Raw genomic sequence first — 18,247 nt, 5'->3', positions numbered from 1 at the left:
ATTCTGTTTACGGTGATGCTGGATGGTGCCACCTGCTTGCTGGGGAATGGCAATGAGAGAGGGATTACTTGCCAGGAAGACCACCAGAGACTATTGTCCCCTTGGAGGGACTGTATTGGTAAGGTATTTCTCATTGCTGGACAGGAGTGGGGTCTCAAGCAATATACAATCAGTTATAGGAAAATGAAGCAAGTGAAAAATTTTTCCCCAGGCAACCTTTCATACTGTAAAATTAAATTCCAAATACATTTATGAGCTAAGTGGTGAATGTGACCTCCCTGCTTTTTCTTCTTTTGTTTGTTTATTAATAGTGACAAATGTGAGAAAACATAAGAGAGAAGAAACTTCCTTATAGGAGAGCTAGGGCTCTCCACCCCTGACATTTATATAGCAGGGAAGAGCTGGGGGTGCTGGAAGGATCAGGGGTGCCACAATTTGCCTGCTATTGGCACTGATTAGGTCAAGATTTATTCACTGAAAAAAAAAAAAAAGATTTATTCACTGATTATTTTTTTTCCCAACAGGCCAATTAAACCCCAACAGTGGCAACTTGTTTTTAAGAATATCATTCATCAAAAAAAAAAAAGAATATCATTCATCACATTAAATTAATTAAATTAATGTTGTTTATTAAAGTATTATGGATGGTTTTGTTTGTATTTTTTATTTATTTTTACAATTATATGAGGGTTATAAGCATATGGACTTTATGCCTAGTTTATGTTCATACTCTTTAAAAAACATAATAATCATTTAAGGCAATATTGAGGGTCCATGAGAATTATTTTTCTTTTAACCTAAGTCTGCAACATTTTTTCCTCTTTAAAAGGGCCCATGAATTACATAATATTTGATGACCAGATGTCACTGAGTTTTCTGTTTTTGTTTTGTTTTTTAAATACTTTCTGGGGCACCTGGCTGGCTCAGTCAGTAGAACACGTGACTCTTGATCTCAGGGTTGTGAGTACCAGCCCCACGTTGGGTGTAGAGTTTACCTAAAAAATAAACAAATAGGGACGCCTGGGTGGCTCAGTGGTTTAGCGCCACCTTCAGCCCAGGGCATGTTCCTGGAGTCCTGGGATCAAGTCCCACATCGGGCTTCCTGCGTGGAGCCTGCTGCTTCCTCTGCCTGTGTCTCTGCCTCTCTCTCTCTGTCTCTCACAGACACAGAATAAATAAATGAAATATTTAAATAAATATGAATAAATATTGAATAAGTAAATTCACAATAGCCAAAGGTGATTGTGAATAAATAAATGAATAAATAAATACATATTTATGAATAAATATTTAAAATATTTATAAATATAAATAAAATCTTTAAAAAATAAATAGAAATTTGCACTATTTTTATTGCCTCATTTTATCATTGGGCTTATTAGGTTTCCCACCTTCTGTGATATGATTTTCTCACTAGTGAAATCCCATTTAAGGGCAGCCCCGGTGGCGCAGCGGTTTGGCGTCGCCTGCAGCCTGGGGTGTGATCCTGGAGACCTGGGATCGAGTCCCACATTGGGCTCCCTGTGTGGAGCCTGCTTCTCCCTCTGCCTGTGTCTCTGCCCCTCTCTGTCTATGAATAAATAAATAAAATCTTTAAAAAATATTAAAAAAAAATCCCATTTAATGGGCAGCAACCCCAAGATTCCCACCTAAGATACATCCTGTAGATTTTCTCCTTCTTTTCTGCTTGTCTAATTTCCCTTGTAAGCATAAGTCCCTGTTATGCTAGGTCAAGAAGAGAGGGAAGAGATGCCTGGCTGGCTTCGTTGATAGAGCATGCAACTCTTGATCTCTGGGTTCAAACCCCATGTGGATATGGAACCTACTTAAAAACAACACAGTACTGGGATCCCTGGGTGGCGCAGCGGTTTGGCGCCTGCCTTTGGCCCGGGGCGTGATCCTGGAGAGCTGGGATCAAATCCCACGTCGGGCTCCCGCTGCATGGAGCCTGCTTCTCCCTCTGCCTGTGTCTCTGCCTCTCTCTCTCTCCCTCTCTCTCTCTCTCTCTCTGTGTGACTATCATAAATAAATAAAATTAAAAATTAAAAAAAAAAAACAACACAGTACAAAAACTATCATCCAATTCATTAAAAAAAATTGCTTTCATCATTGATGTGATATTCTCACCTGTCTTTATTGTCTCATTTTTGTCTTATTAAATTAAACATCAACCAATATTCATGTCAGAACTATATTTGTTCATCCGTTGCAACCACTGTTGGCTGTGGATACAAGAGTTGAGCAAAAGTTAACGAAATCATTTTGTGAAAATTAGTTGCCTATGAAGAATTTAAAATGAAAAGTTTGTATATATTTTTTCAGTTTTTTTTTTTTTTTTTTTTTTTTTTTATTTTTTCAGTTTTATTGAGAAATAATTGATCTCCAAGAGCTTGTATATTTTATCATTTGTAAATCACTGACATCCTTCATATCAATAAAATTTATAATAAACTTCTGCACACATATTTGCATACAGATATTTTGTTGTTGGGAAGCCAGTTGATAAACACTTACCAGCACTCCACTGTCTAGTTTGGTTGCTAACCATTGCCTTTCTTTAAGAAAGGACTTGGGGGCAGTGAGGAACACAAACATTTTTCCTCCCTCCCCCCTTTTTTTTATTGTGGTAAAGCATACAAAACTTACCATTTTAATCATTTTTTAAGTGTATAGTTTACCGGCATAAAATCCATTCACATTGTTGTCTCCCATACTTTCCATCATCCCAAAGTGAAAATCTATACCCATTAAACAATTTTCTATTTCCCACTTTCCCAGCCCCTGGCAACCTTTGTTCTACTTTCGGTTGCTGTCAATTTGACTGCTCTAGGTACCCTAGGTAAGAAGAAACATATAATAACATTTATTCTTTTGTGTCTGGCTTATTTCACTTAGCATGATGTCTTCACCCATGGTTGTAACATGTGTCTGAATTTCCTTCCTTTTTCTGGATGAATGATAATTCATTGTACATATAGATCACGTTTTGTTTATCCATTCATCTGTCCATGGACCTTTGAGTTGTTTCCCTTTTGGCTATTGTGAAAAATGCTGCTATGAATGTGTATAAACAGCCGTTCTTTCCTTTCTTTTATGAATGCCTTTAGTTCTGGAGCTCCCAGACAGCAAATGAGAGAGCTGGATGGATCAAAACAGGACCCCAGGATTATCTTATCCTTTGCTTTCTCTAAATGCTTGATGGCTCTTTCTGTTCCCTCCTCTTACAGGAGAGGTTGTGTACTATGGGAACAGCACCCGGAGAAGCCAAGTTCAGTGGCTGATGCAAAACACCACCTAATGCCTTTGCTGATGGTTGGGTTGAGCTCAGTGTGAACTACCACCACAGTGTGAACCACAGGAGTCCCCAGCAACCACCTGAAACTGGCTGACAGAAACCATGGAAGGGCAAGAGTGTGGTGAGCAAAAGTCTTTAATACTGTGAGAGGCAGGTGGCCTCAGGGATGACAGAAGCAGCCAAGGGCTCAGCCCTCTTTAGGATCAGGAAATGCCACTGACACTGAACGACCAGGATGATGTGGATCTAAATAAACTTTTTTTTTTTTTTTAAATGCTGGAAATAATCCATCTTGATTTGTGCCTGGTTGCTGAAAATACCATCAGCCTCTTTCCAGATGGAACAAATTATTTGCCATTAAAAATTCATTTAAAAATAACATAACCAATTAGTGTGCTCCAATGTCAGCTTATAGACTAAAAGGAACTGAAAATATAAAATGAAATGGGAAAAGTTTTCTTTCTTTCTTTCTTTCTTTCTTTCTTTCTTTCTTTCTTTCTTTCTTTCTTTCTTTCTTTCTTTCTTTCTTCTTTCTTTCTTTCTTTCTTTCTTTCTTTCTTTCTTTCTTTCTTTCTTTCTTTCTTTCTTTCTTTCTTTCTTTCTTTCTTTCTTTCTTTCTTTCTTTCTTTCTTTCTTTCTTTCTTTCTTTCTTTCTTTCTTTCTTTCTTTCTTTCTTCTTTTTGAAGGAGAAAACAGACATCTTAGGTTTCTCTGAGCAAACAGAACTGTGTTCAGAAGGGCAAGGGCAACGGGACAAAAGTTTTTATGTGACATCAAAGGATGTGCAGACAGTGGAATCAAAGCTTGGAATGAGCACTTTCGGATATATTTTTAAAATCTTTTGTCAGGCTTGGAACAGCTTAGCGAGTTGTAGAGTGCTGGCCTGGGCTGATATGTTGAGAGCTTTGATGAGGTAGGTTGGCGCAGAACATTGAAAGCTTACGATTGCTGACGAAGGCTGGACAGTCCTCGGCCTTCCCCAGCGGCTGCTCTCTGATTCCTACCCGCCCCCCCCAGACGCCCAGTTTGGAGGCATTTGTTTTCCCCTTTTTGGACTCTGGGGCACACCTGCTAGCCCCAGAGTGCTAGCCCCTGCTGCTAGAGTGAGTGACTCTCTGGAAGTGAGAAAATCTAGTGGTCATGTCTGACTCACCCTCTAACTGTGCCCAGGTGATTGATTCTCAAGGTCCTCACCATGGAACAGGGGCTGATAGATGCTCTGGATTGAGACAAGCCACTTCAGTCTATGCCTTCACCTGAAGCGGTTCATATAGGCTTGATACCCGTTTGCTGAAAAAATGGATATGAACAAGCAGACCTGTGGAAAGTGTGTGTGTGTGTGTGTGTGTGTGTGTGTGTGTGTGTGTGTGAAGCATTAGCTCCAGAAGGGAGTAAAATCCTAAGTATCCAGGGAGTGCACGCAATTTATTTTTTTCTGATCCTATCTTAAAAACTGGTACTCAGGGGCACCTGGGTGGCTCAGTGGTTGAGAATCTGCGTTTGGCTCAGTTCCTGATCCCAGAGTCCTGGGATCCAGTCCCCCACAGGGAGCCAGCTTCTCCCTCTGCCTATGTCTCTGCCTCTCTCTCCTTGTCTCTCGTGAATAGATAAATAAAATCTTTTAAAAAAAACCCTGGTACTCACCAGGTAGCCATAAACAGCCTTAGCACCTCTGAAATTGCTATGAGGTAAAGCTGACTTCCATTTAAATAAATTTTGCAAGATGGACTTCCTCTTGGCAAAAATAAGCAGATTTCCATTTCAATGTAAACCATTTTCGACAGCTAAAAAAATCCAGTTAGAAATGGGCGAAATGTATGGAGAGACATTTCACTGAAGAGGATATACAGATGGAAATAACCACGTGAAAGGATGTTCAGCATCATTAGCCTTCAGAGGAATGCAGATGAAAACCTCAATGAGATATCACTACATATCAGAGTGGTGAAAATAAAAAATAGTGACTGTTATTACAATAGTCGCTAATACTAAGTGCCAACAAGGATGTGGAGAAACTGATCCCTCATACATGGCTTCGAAAAATGTAAAATGGTACAGCCGCTCTGGAAGATGGTTTGGCAGTTTCTCCAAATACGAAATCTGCTATTACCATATGATCCAGTAATGACACTTGGGCAATTTCCCAGAGAAATGAAAATGTGTGTTCACACAAAAACCACTACACGAATGCTCACAGCGGCTTTGTTTGTAATAGCCCCCAAACTGGGAACAGCCCAGATGTCTTACAACAGTTTAAACAAACTGTGGTAGATCCATACTATACCAGTAGCAATAAAAAGGAAGTACTGAGACGGGCAACAATTTGGATAAATTACACTGAGTGAAAAAAGGTAATCCCAAAGGTTACATACTGTACGCTTCCATTTATCTAACATTTGTGAGGTGACAAAACTTTAGAAATGGAAGACAGATTGTTGGCTGTTATGGTGACTGCGGTGGACACCCAAACGTGATAAAATTGTCTAGAATTAAATGCACACACAGAAATGGATACAGATAAGACTGGAGAAATCTGAGTAAGAGAGGCGTGGTATCAAAGTTATATCCTGGTGGTGATATTGTGCTACAGTTTTGCAAGATCCTACCATTGGGGGAAACTGGGTGAAGGATCCAGGAGCTATTTCTGTATTATTTCTCACACCTGCATGTGAATCTATAATTCTCTCATTAAAAAACATGAATCACAAAAAAAAAAAAAAAAAAAAAAAAACATGAATCACAAGCACAACACTTTCCTTCAAATGCTTTAAGTCGGGGAAAACTCCAGGCCAAACTCTCAGTTCTTTTATGTATGTATGTATTTATTTATATTATTATTTTTCTTTTTTTTAAGATTTTATTTTTAAGTAATTTCTACACCTAACATGGAGCTTGGACTCACAATCCCAAGATCAAGAGTCACCTGCTCTACTGACTGAGCCAGCCAGGCGCCCCCCCGCCCCCGCCCCAACTTTCAGTTCTATTATGGGATGCCACATGTCTTTCTCAGAACTTCACATTGCTTAGATTGTGTTTTTCACTACACTGCTCAGATGTATTTACATATTTTCCCCCTAAAACATTTTTTTTCTTTACAGTCCTCACTCCTACCTCCCCATACTAATTATAGTTCTGGATATTAGTCTTCAATGCCCCAACAAACCTATTGAACAAGTGGTAATTTCATTCTTTTTTTTTTTTTTTCAAGATTTTATTTATTTATTTGACAGAGAGAGAGAGAGGGAAAGAAGGAGGGAGAGCACACAAGCAGAGGGAGCGGCAGAGGGAGAGAGATAGAGAAGTAGGCTCCCCACTGAGCAGGGAGCCTGACACTGGACTTTAGGTACTCTGCATGCTGATGAATTGACCTGGAGCGAATATGACTCTGAGACTTATAGCCCTCAACTACTCTCTGGCTCCTAAAATCTCTTCCAAAGAGATTTCCTTTCTTAGAGGTCTTGAAATTATCTAACAGATGATCCATGGAGCATTAAAAAGACAATTATTTTTTTTAAGATTTTATTTATTTGAGAGAAAGCAAGAGAGAGAGAACATGAACAGGGTGGGGTGGGGGAGCAGAGGAAGAGGGAGAAGCAGGCTCCCCTCTGAGCTGGGACGCAGGTTTCGATCCCAGGACTCTAAGATCATGACCCACACCAAAGGCAAATGCTTAACCGACTGAGCCATCCAGGGATGCCTGGATTAAAAAGATTATGATTAAAAGATTAAAAAGATTATGATTTTTGATCTAATAGAGGTTTCATATCTTGGAAATAAAGTCTGTTTATAGGAAAGAGACTAGGGGCACCTGGGTGGCTCAGTGATTGAGCATCTACCTTCGGTTCAGGTCATGTTCCCAGGGCCCTGGGATCAAGTCCCACAATGGACTCACTGCAGAGACCCTGCTTCTCCCTCTACCTATGTCTCTGTCTCTCTCTCTGTCTCTCATGAATAAACAAATCTTTAAAAAAAAAAAAAAAAGGAAAGAGACTAAATTTTCTTAATTTTTTTTTAGTTCTTACCATGTGCCAGACCATAGGGGTATTCCTTTGCTTTGTTTCATGATCTTAACAAGCCTACAAGGAAGAATTAATTTTGCTGTCTTATATATATAAAAAAACTGAGGACCAGCCAGTTGCTTATAGTCACATAGCTAGTGACTATAAGTCAGTACTGGCACCTGGGCTGATTTGACCCCAAGCGCATTCTCTCTCCACCATACTGGCAATTGCCAAACTTTTTGGCATCTTGATTTCAAGCCAAAATAAAGAGATGCTTAACCAACTGAGATACCCAGGCACCCCAAAATAGAAAATATTTATGAAAAATAACTATGTATTATCACCAAACAATAAACTTAAAAGAGATATTTCGAATCTGTTTAATGTCTGGCTTAATAGAAAATAGTTGGATTATCATGTTTGCTTCTGCATTTGGTTTGTGATTTGTTGTTTTGGTTGAGATATAGAAAGAAAATCACAGTCAGGAATCAGGAATCACAGTCTTTATACAGATTTTTCAGATAGTTGTGGGTATTAGTCTTTAATACCCCAACAAACCTATTGAACAAGTGATAATTTTTTTTTTGAGATTTTATTTATTTGACAGGGAAAGAGGGAGGGAGAGCACACAAGCAGGGGGAGCCGCAGAGGGAGAGAAAGAGAGAAGTAGGCTCCCCTCTGAGCAGGGAGCCTGACACTGGGCTCCATTCCAGGGTCCTGGGATCATGACCTGAGCTGAAGGCAGCTGCTTAACCGCCACCCAAGGTGCCCCCCCAGTGGTAGTTTCTTAAAAGTCGTTTGCAATGTAGCATATGAAACCATATCAATGAAAATTTGCATTAAAATCCATAGGTCTATCTTGCGATTTGAATCTTTTCCCCATACCTGATTGTAACAAATCATTGTTCAATCAGAATATTGGTCCCACGAGGTATGCAGATCTCGATGTTGACCCATTTCAGTATATGGCGAAAAATCACATTCATTAATGCCACATCACCAGTCTATCAAGAAGTCTTTAAGTAGCAGATACAAGTTTCCCAAGATTCTAATTTTGACTTGAAACTTCATGTTTTACCATTGGCAACACATACCAGCAGTTGTTTTCCCTGAGGACACAGGCTTACTTCATTTTAGAGAGACTGTGAAATAGTCGAGTCTGAAGAACCATTTCTCTTGGTCCTTCTGAAATGCCACTTCATGCAGAGTTGCTAGTTCAGCTTGCAACTCCACTGTACAAGTGCTTTCCCTCAAGACAACCATCCCCGTGCAGAATATGAAAAAGTTGTTGAAATTTAGAGCAATGCCTGGTCTGTCCACTCCGTGGGGAGTATGTGGTGTCTTGGACTCTTCCCTCCTTTCTCGGACATTTCACTTTTTAGAAAATCCTTCTCCAAGACCCTGTCCTTCTTTAACAACATGGCAATTGATTACCTGAGAAATGAGTCACTGCCCAGGTGAGGATGACCCTTACACTGTTCAGTGTGGCAGGTAGGCATGTTCACATTTTATTTTTTTAAAAGACTTTATTTATTAATGAGAAACACACAGAGAGAGGCAGAGACACAGGCAGAGGGAGAAGCAGGCTCCATGCAGGAAGTCTGATGTGGGTCTCGATCCCAGGACCCCGGGATCAACCCCAGAGCCAAAGGCAGACACTCAACCGCTGAGCCACCCAGGGGTCCCACATGCTCACATTTTAACAGGAGAGGTCTGGAGTTCTGTAGAACGCTTTAACGTGAGGAAATAGCTCTGTGATGAGGAGCATTTCAGCTTAGGGTCATAGGTAAATGGGGTGATTTCTGGGGCCCCTGAAGTTACATCAAGGCTCTTTCCACTCAGCTGAGACAAAGTCAGAGGAATCGAATGATTAAACAATCAGAGGAAGGGGACAAAACCCACATAGCAGTGGTTTATCTCTTTGAGAGATGAAGGCTATGGTTTTTTTTATTTCAGTTTCTAATGGGTAAAAAATATGCAATGTTTACATTGTCAGAGGATAAATAGAGCCACGATATACATCTCAGTTTATACAGCTCATTTCACAGATAATTCTATTTCTTTTTTTTTTAATTTATTTTTTATTGGTGTTCAATTTACTAACATACAGAATAACCCCCAGTGCCCGTCACCCATTCACTCCCACCCCCCGCCCTCCTCCCCTTCTACCACCCCTAGTTCGTTTCCCAGAGTTAGCAGTCTTTACGTTCTGTCTCCCTTTCTGATATTTCCCACACATTTCTTCTCCCTTCCCTTATATTCCCTTTCACTATTATTTATATTCCCCAAATGAATGAGAACATATAATGTTTGTCCTTCACCGACTGACTTACTTCACTCAGCGATAATTCTATTTCTAATGTTTCCATGTGGCTTCCCCTTGATGTTAGGACATTACTAAGTAGGTAATGTTTTGGTATTTTAGGGGGCAAGTCTCACCAAGACTCCCCACTGTACTGTTCGGTTTAAGGAGGCTTTCATGAGTTTTCTAGGCAGAGAATGAAGAAGGGGTGTGCCAGGGAACATCTTTGGATAATTCAGCAGCTGTGTCAGGTTTGCCTGGCTTCTTCCTCTTGTCTGGAAAAAAATGGGGTGTCTAGGAAATAAGTTGGGAGGACGGGTAGTACTGCCGAGCAGATCTGTGTACCTGAAATACTCACCAGCTGAGCAATCAGGGTTTTTTTTTTAAGATTTTATTTATTTATGAGAGACACAGGGAGGGAGAGAGAGAGAGAGAGAGGCAGAGACACAGGCAGAGGGAGAAGCAGGCTCCATGCAGGGAGCCCGATGTGGGACTCGATCCTGGGTCTCCAGGATCAGGCTCTGGGCCAAAGGCAGGCGCTAAACTGCTGAGCCACCAGGGATTCCCAGCTATCAGCCTTTTGTGTGTTGCATCTGTAGATGACCAAACTGACTTCTCTTTCAAGTCCTGAAATATGAAACCACGTTGTGCACTTTTTGGAAAATCCTCTTGTGAGTGTTCTAGACTATTCTAGAAGTACTGATTTGGTCTTTCAGTTCTCATCTGGACCTAGGAAGCCTGTTTAATGTCTACCTCTAGTCTCTGCTAAATTCACTGTGAGTAAATAAGTAGTGGTCAATTAATATCTATGAAATAAAATTTATGGAGTTAAATTCACTTTTGAAAAATGATGGTGGTCATCAAGACAGTGTGGTACTGGCACAAAAACAGACACATAGATCAATGGAACAGAATAGAGAATCCAGAAGTGGACCCTGAACTTTATGGGCAACTAATATTCGATAAAGGAGGAAAGACTATCCATTGGAAGAAAGACAGTCTCTTCAATAAATGGTGCTGGGAAAATTGGACATCCACATGCAGAAGAATGAAACTAGACCACTCTCTTCCACCATACACAAAGATAAACTCAAAATGGATGAAAGATCTAAATGTGAGACAAGATTCCATCAAAATCCTAGCGGAGAACACAGGCAACACCCTTTTTGAACTCGGCCATAGTAACTTCTTGCAAGATACATCCACGAAGGCAAAAGAAACAAAAGCAAAAATGAACTATTGGGACTTCATCAAGATAAGAAGCTTTTGCACAGCAAAGGATACAGTCAACAAAACTCAAAGACAACCTACAGAATGGGAGAAGATATTTGCAAATGACCTATCAGATAAAGGGCTAGTTTCCAAGATCTATAAAGAACTTATTAAACTCAACACCAAAGAAACAAACAATCCAATCATGAAATGGGCAAAAGACATGAACAGAAATCTCACAGAGGAAGACATAGACATGGCCAACATGCATATGAGAAAATGCTCTGCATCACTTGCCATCAGGGAAATACAAATCAAAACCACAATGAGATACCACCTCACACCAGTGAGAATGGGGAAAATTAACAAGGCAGGAAACCACAAATGTTGGAGAGGATGCGGAGAAAAGGGAACCCTCATACACTGTTGGTGGGAATGTGAACTGGTGCAGCCACTCTGGAAAACTGTGTGGAGGTTCCTCAAACAGTTAAAAATATACCTGCCCTACGACCCAGCAATTGCACTGTTGGGGATTTACCCCAAAGATACAAATGCAATGAAACGCCGGGACACCTGCACCCCGATGTTTATAGCAGCAATGGCCACGATAGCCAAACTGTGGAAGGAGACTTGGTGTCCAACGAAAGATGAATGGATAAAGAAGATGTGGTTTATGTATACAATGGAATATTACTTAGCCATTAGAAGCAACAAATACCCACCATTTGCTTCAACGTGGATGGAACTGGAGGGTATTATGCTGAGTGAAATAAGTCATTTGGAGAAGGACAAACATTATATGTTCTCATTCATTTGGGGAATATAAATAATAGTGAAAGGGAATATAAGGGAAGGGAGAAGAAATGTGTGGGAAATATCAGAAAGGGAGACAGAACGTAAAGACTGCTAACTCTGGGAAACGAACTAGGGGTGGTAGAAGGGGAGGAGGGCGGGGGGTGGGAGTGAATGGGTGACGGGCACTGGGGGTTATTCTGTATGTCAGTAAATTGAACACCAATAAAAAATAAATTAAAAAAAATGATGGGAGTCTTTAAAAAAATCACAGTGTATGAAATGACTCTATGGCCAAGTGTTACTTGCTCTGTGGCCCTCCTCCAGAGTGTGAACATTTGGAATGTAGGGAGGTTTCAGGGCCTTAGAGTTTTAGTATCATTTGTTCAATTTTACTTAAAGATCCTGACTTAGGGGCATTCTTGTGTGTCCCATGGGCTGTGACTTCCCTATTGGACACTGCTACCTGGTTAATTGTCATCTCCTTGCAGCCCTCATCACAACCTGGCACCCCTCCTCCTCTAGTGCTCCCAGGCCTTTGCTCATATGACCCCCTTTCCCTTATGAAACCCCCTTTCCCACTTTGCTCCTCAAGTCTGTCTATATACCTTAACTAGTCTTCAAGGCCCAGCTCAAATTCTGACTTCTCCAAGAAGCCTCCTTTCTGATTCGTCACCACTGTCTCTTCAATATTGACAATGATGGTACCAACGACTCTCAATGATTGAATAGTAACTGTGTGCCAGGCACTATAGGAGACTCCTGCAGCATCTCCTTCAGTCCTCATGATAGCTTTGTGGCTGGGAAGTACAGAATGCTCGGAGAGTCAGAGTGCACTGGCCATGTTATACTCTAAGTGATGGGGCTGGAACTACTGTCCTGGTTTGTTTGGCCCTGACAGCCATGCTTTTAACCCCTTCCATTCTGCCCTCCTGAAAGGTGCTGATTATCTAATTGTGAGAAGCTGATGAAGCTAGGTGGGGCCTCAAAGGTCATATTATCTAATCCTCATTTATAGATGAGGATCTTAAAGCCCAAAGAGGCAAAGAGACAACAGGTAACACAGTGCAGTGTTAGCAGACTCGGAGTAAGTACCAGTTTTTCTGGTTCTCAGACTCAGTCATCACTCATTCATTCAACAAAAGTATATTAAAGCCTTCTATGTTTAAGGCACTATGTTGGGCCCTGAGCATCATTCCTGCTGTACCGTTTGTGAGTTTAATGAATCTACACAAAAAGCTGTCTTTTTTTTTGTGTGCCCCCCCCCACCTTCCCAAAAAGCTGTCTTAAAACAGGATCAGAGTGCTCGCTTTGGCAGCATAAAATACTAAAATTGGAACCATACAGAGATTAGCGTGGCCCCTGCACAAGGATGACTCGCAAATTCATAAAGTGTTTCATGTTTAAAAAACAAAACAGGGGATCCCTGGGTGGCTCAGCGGTTTAGTGCCTGCCTTTGGCCCAGGGCGCGATCCTGGAGTCCCGGGATCGAGTCCTGCATCGGGCTCCCGGCATGGAGCCTGCTTCTCTCTCCTCCTGTGTTTCTGCCTCTCTCTCTCTCTGTCTCTGTCTCTCTCTCTCTCTCTGTCTATCATAAATAAATAAATCTTTAAAAAACAAAACAAAACAAAATGGGATCAGAAAGAGCAAGCCCTTGCCTCCTCCTAGTGTGGCTTTGTGCAGAAGCGCCACACACCACTGCCAGCTTCAACATGGTACCATTGTCCTTGGTCTGACCCACTCTCAGCAGCAGCAGTGTGTTAGAGACCGGAGGGCAGGGTGTTTGCAGGGTCATGTGGAGGGTGCAGAAAAGCACTGCTTATGAAGATAATTCTTTTTTTAAAAAGATTTTATTTATTTATTCATGAGAGACACACAGAGAGAGGCAGAAACATAGGCAGAGAGAGAAGCAGGCTCCATGCAGGGAACCCGATGTGGGACTCCATCCTGGGACTCCAGGATCACGCCCTGGGCCGAAGGCAGACACTCAACTGCTGAGCCACCCAGGGATCCCATGAAGATAATTCAATATTGTTCAAGTAGCTATTTTAAGGACGAGCATTAGAAAACAGGAAGCATAACTCCAAGTTTTGCCAACAAAGTCTAATCCAATTCCAAAAGACTGTATCCCTCTTTTGCTCTTGTGTGTGCGTGTGTGTGTGTGTAGAAGTCACCAAGCTTGTCTTAGCTGTCTCCCCTCCTGACATCACTACCTGACTGTATTATTGTCTTTTATTTCACGGTCAGGTATTGTCTAAGGATCCCTGGAAATGCCCAACAAACCCTCTCAAGTGAGCTAGCAGGAGTTGGGGGCCACAGTGAGATCCTGTTTAGGAACTTGGAAGGAAAGGAAATGCCATTGTTCCTTGAGATTCAAACGGTAATGTCAGCACATACTAGATCAGAATAAAGATAGACACGCACACTGATGTAATGGAGAAAGAGGGCTACGGGGCCAGCAGTATTGGACTGCAGCCTGCCACATGCCACCCGAACAAGGCTGTCTGACCCAACTGCACACAAACAGGCCTTTTCCAAGTGTGTCTAGTACGGAAGCACAGGCACAGAAGCAGTAGCTGAGGGACAGGCTCCCTGTTGTTCATTCCATGCTGGTGCAGCCTATGGTGGTTTAGAAAGGCCAGACTTCAGCCTGTAGGGGAGGGAGCCTGACCCTTGGACTCGAGCTCTTATGCCTCATGGTTGGGAAACCCAGTCTGCCCCAGGTAGAGCACCCTCTATTTCCAACACCCCTCCAACCCTACCCACCCTCCATACAAACTTCCTGAGAGGGACAAGAAGGAGGCTATAATTACAACCAATTATCCACTTGCCCTAAGGGGCCATCAGGATTCCTGCCATCCTGTCCTATAATCTAGTGTCTCTGTTGCTAGAAGCCTCTGGTAATCCTTCCCATCCAGACTGTTCCGTGGGTACAGTCTGACACATCCGTAATGTAACTCAAGCTTTCCAGACTCCTCTCTTTTCTATCTACAACCAAAATTGGTGACCTCATGCACCAAAGGCTTTCAATAGTGCCTGGAGGTAGATGACTCCCAGGCTGGCTTTTCCCACCTTAGCTTCTTCCCTGAACTTCAAAGTCGGAAGCCATTCAGTTGGCAAGCCTCATGCCTCATGCCTGTGCATCTCAATGTCCAAGACCAATTCCTGTCACGCCATCCCAAATTCACTTCTCCATTTTCACCTCGCTGTGCAAGTTAGAAACTCTGGAGCCATCCTTGACTCGGTTTCCCTTGCACCCTTTTAAGTCGCCTGGTGACTCCTACTGATGCTCAGCTCCATTGCTCAGCCTCATAAACCACCACCAGCTGCATTCATCTAAGACGCCCCACTCCCACTTTTACCCCCTCTCAGCCTTTCCTCACATCAGCTTGAATAATCCTTTTAACAGGTCAGGTCACATCACATTCCATCCCCTAATGGTTTCTCATCTCAGACTAAAAATCTAGTCCTTTCTGGGCACAAAGCTCTACACCATCTTGTCCTTGCTTTCCTTTCTGACCATATTTCCCACCAGATAACCCCAGATATCTGCTCTGCTCCAGATAATGAGGGCTCAGCATACTACATACTCCTACCTTAAAGCCTTTATGCTACTGTTCTGCTTGGAAACCTCTTCCCCCCCCAGGTATTCCTGTGGCTCAGTGCCTCACTTCATTCTGATTTCCCTACTGAAGCCTTCCCTGAAGGCTCCTATCAAAAGAGCCAACACCACCTTTTAGAATGTAATTCAGAGATAGCAGGGACTTGCTTTCGCTTGCTCTCTGCTGAATCACCAGCACCTACAACAGTGACAGGGACATTGTCACTTACTAATTTTTTTAGAAATATTTTATTTATTTATTCATGAGAGACACACAGAGCCAGAGTTAGAGGGAGAAGCAGGCTCCCTGTGGGGAGCATGATGTGGGACTCGATCCCAGGACCCAGGGATCATGCCCTGAGCTAAAGGCAGACGCTCAACCACTGAGCCATGCAGGTGCCCACTAAATATTTGGTTTTTGCTTTTGAAGATTTTATTCCCACATTGGGCTTCCTGCATGGGGCCTGCTTCTCCCTCTGCCTGGTCTCTGCCTCTCTCTCACTCTCTCTGAATGAATAAATAAATAAATCTTAAAAAAAAAAAAAAAAAGAAATGAACCCTGGACTTCTGAGTAAAATAGGTGATATGTTGTGATTTTTTTTCACCATTTTGGTAATAAGTTCTTCAGTGTAAATTTCAGCTTTCAGATATTCTTATTTTAATTAATTAATATTTTATTTTATTTATTTTTTAAAAAAGATTTTATTTTTAATAAGTAATCTCTACACCCATCATAGGGCTCGAACTTCCAACTCTGAGATCAAGAGTTGCATGCTCCACCAACTAAGCCAGCCAGGTGCCCCTAATTAATTTTTTAATTTTACTTACTTATTTATTTTTTTAGGCAGGCTCTGTGCCCAATGTGGGGCTTGAATTCATGATTCCGAGAGTAAGAGTCGCACACTCTACCAACTGAGCCAGCCAGGTGCCCCTAATTGATATTTTAAAAATTGTTATAAAAAAGAAACAATAGTTTTCAAAAAGAATACAGGTATTCAGGCTCCTAAGTGTTTAACTCTGTCTTTATTATTTTTATTTTTTTTACTTTATTTTTAAAAACCACATTTAAAACTATTAAAAGCTTGTAATTTAAAAAAATGCCATGCAACCATGTTATATATAAAATTCTGATAAATTGGATAGCAAGGAGTTAACTTGTACTGCTAGATTAACTCAAATTTTGTGGCAACTCAGAATAAAGCTTTCCCTACTATCTCTGGGCATATATTAGAAGTTCTTTAAAAAATGTGGAATCAATTAGGAAGTTTACACAGCCATTTAAAAAATTTGGCCTGGTCATGTCTGCTCACAGATAACAGCAAAACAAAGACGGTACCCGTCACAACTGTACCACGAGTATTGAACAATAGTGAACAAGGCTCTGTTGCATTTGTTACCATCCTATAATCCGTTAGACAAGTGGGTATTAATACACACAGTTTTGGAAAGTTTTGGCTACTTATGTGACTTGTTCTATCTATGTAAGAAATATAAGCCCTTGTTTGGTATTTTTTTTTAAAGATTTTTTTAATTTATTCATGAGAGAGACACACACAGAGAGAGAGAGAGAGAGAGAGAGAGAGAGGCAGAGACACAGGCAGAGGGAGAAGCAGGCTCCATGCAGGGAGCCCAACGTGGGACTCGATCCTGGGTCTCCAGGATCACGCCCTGGGCTGAAGGCAGGCGCTAAACCGCTGAGCCACTAGGGCTGCCCCCTTGTTTGGTATTATAAATGATTCACCTTTGCCCTGAAATTGCTTTATTCTTCTTCTTCAAGATTTTGGATTAGTTAATAGAATAGCGTCCTATGTGATACAAAATAGATGTTAAAAATGTTTTCCATTAACAACAACTTACCTATGTGGATCAAGATAATCTTGATGCTGAGCAATGAAAATATGGAAATAACCTTAATTTTTATTCTTTTTCAAGATATTTATTTATTTATTTATTTATTTATTTATTTATTTATTTGAGACAGAGAGAGGGAGAGGCAGAGTCATAGCCAGAGGGAGAAGCAGGCTCCCCGTGGGGAGCCTGATGTGGGGACTAGATCCCAGGACTCCAGGATCATGGCCTGAGCCAAAGGCAGATGCTCAACCACTGAGCCACCCAGGCATCCCCAGAAATAACTTTTATACTAAATAAAGCTGGCATAACATTGCAGCTGTCATTTATAACTCCAAATTTCAAATTTATCTCTTCACCTGTAGAAAAAAAGACAACTAATCACATACCCTCAAATTATTTATGAACAGTTGAATTAGATTATTTCCAGCATTCACTTTTTATCCAGTGATACTTTTTCCTAAATTTTAAGTGATCTCTAAAGCCAATGGAGGTCTCAAACTTAAAGCCTTTGAAGAGTTTGCATGCTTCACTGAATGAGCACCCCTATCCTATGATACTTTGAAACTTCCCATCAGATACTTGCTCAGCAGGACATTTTGCAGTTTTTTTTTAAGATTTTATTTATTTATTCATGAGAGACTAGAGAGAGAGAGAGAGAGAGGCAAAGACACAGGCAGAGGGAGAAGCAGGGTCCATGCAGGGAGCCTGATGCGGGACTCGATCCCGGGACTCCAGGATCACGCCCTGGGCCAAAGGCAGCGCTAAACCGCTGAGCCACCCAGGGATCCCCATTTTGCAGTTTTTTTATCTGTGGTTTTCTTGAGCTTAATGCTAACTTCCTGTAAAATCCACTTGATGGGGGTCCTGGGTGGCTCAATTGGTTAAGCAGCTGACTCTTGAATTCAGCTCAGGTCATGATCTCAGGGTTGTGAGATGGAGCCCGCATATTGGGCTCTGCACTGGGCATGGAGCCTGCTTAAGATTCTCTCTCTCCTTCTCCCTCTCCCTCTGCCCCTCCCATCCTCTATCTCTTAAAAAAAATCCACTTGTTAAAATGTCTGACAGTCAGTATATTAAGTTCATATTTATCATTTCCGATGCTCTTCATTCCTACCTGTATTTCCACGTTTTTGTTTGTAATCATTTTCCTTTGACCTCAAGGACTTAGGACACTATTTTAGTGCAAGTCTGCT

General features: G+C 41.5%; 1 long non-coding RNA gene and 1 other non-coding gene across 6 annotated transcripts in view; both read left to right on the top strand.

Annotated features, from left to right (window-relative positions):
* LOC140635062 (uncharacterized) overlaps positions 1–3,748 on the top strand; it is a 70,399-nt gene extending 66,651 nt beyond the window's left edge. For all 5 annotated transcript variants that reach the window (XR_012032409.1, XR_012032407.1, XR_012032411.1 and 2 more), the window contains one exon: positions 3,228–3,748. This is a non-coding gene — a long non-coding RNA (uncharacterized lncRNA). The remainder of the gene's footprint in view (positions 1–3,227) is intronic.
* A 9,156-nt stretch (positions 3,749–12,904) lies between these two features.
* On the top strand, positions 12,905–13,009 carry LOC140636094 (U6 spliceosomal RNA). The gene has a single exon (XR_012033420.1). It is a non-coding gene; the product is annotated as a U6 spliceosomal RNA (small nuclear RNA).
* The last annotated feature ends 5,238 nt before the right edge of the window (positions 13,010–18,247 follow it).

Source organism: Canis lupus, chromosome 6, assembly GCF_048164855.1.
Source record: "Canis lupus baileyi chromosome 6, mCanLup2.hap1, whole genome shotgun sequence".
NCBI classification, from domain to species: Eukaryota; Metazoa; Chordata; class Mammalia; order Carnivora; family Canidae; genus Canis; species Canis lupus.
This window is presented reverse-complemented; position numbering and strand designations above follow the sequence as displayed.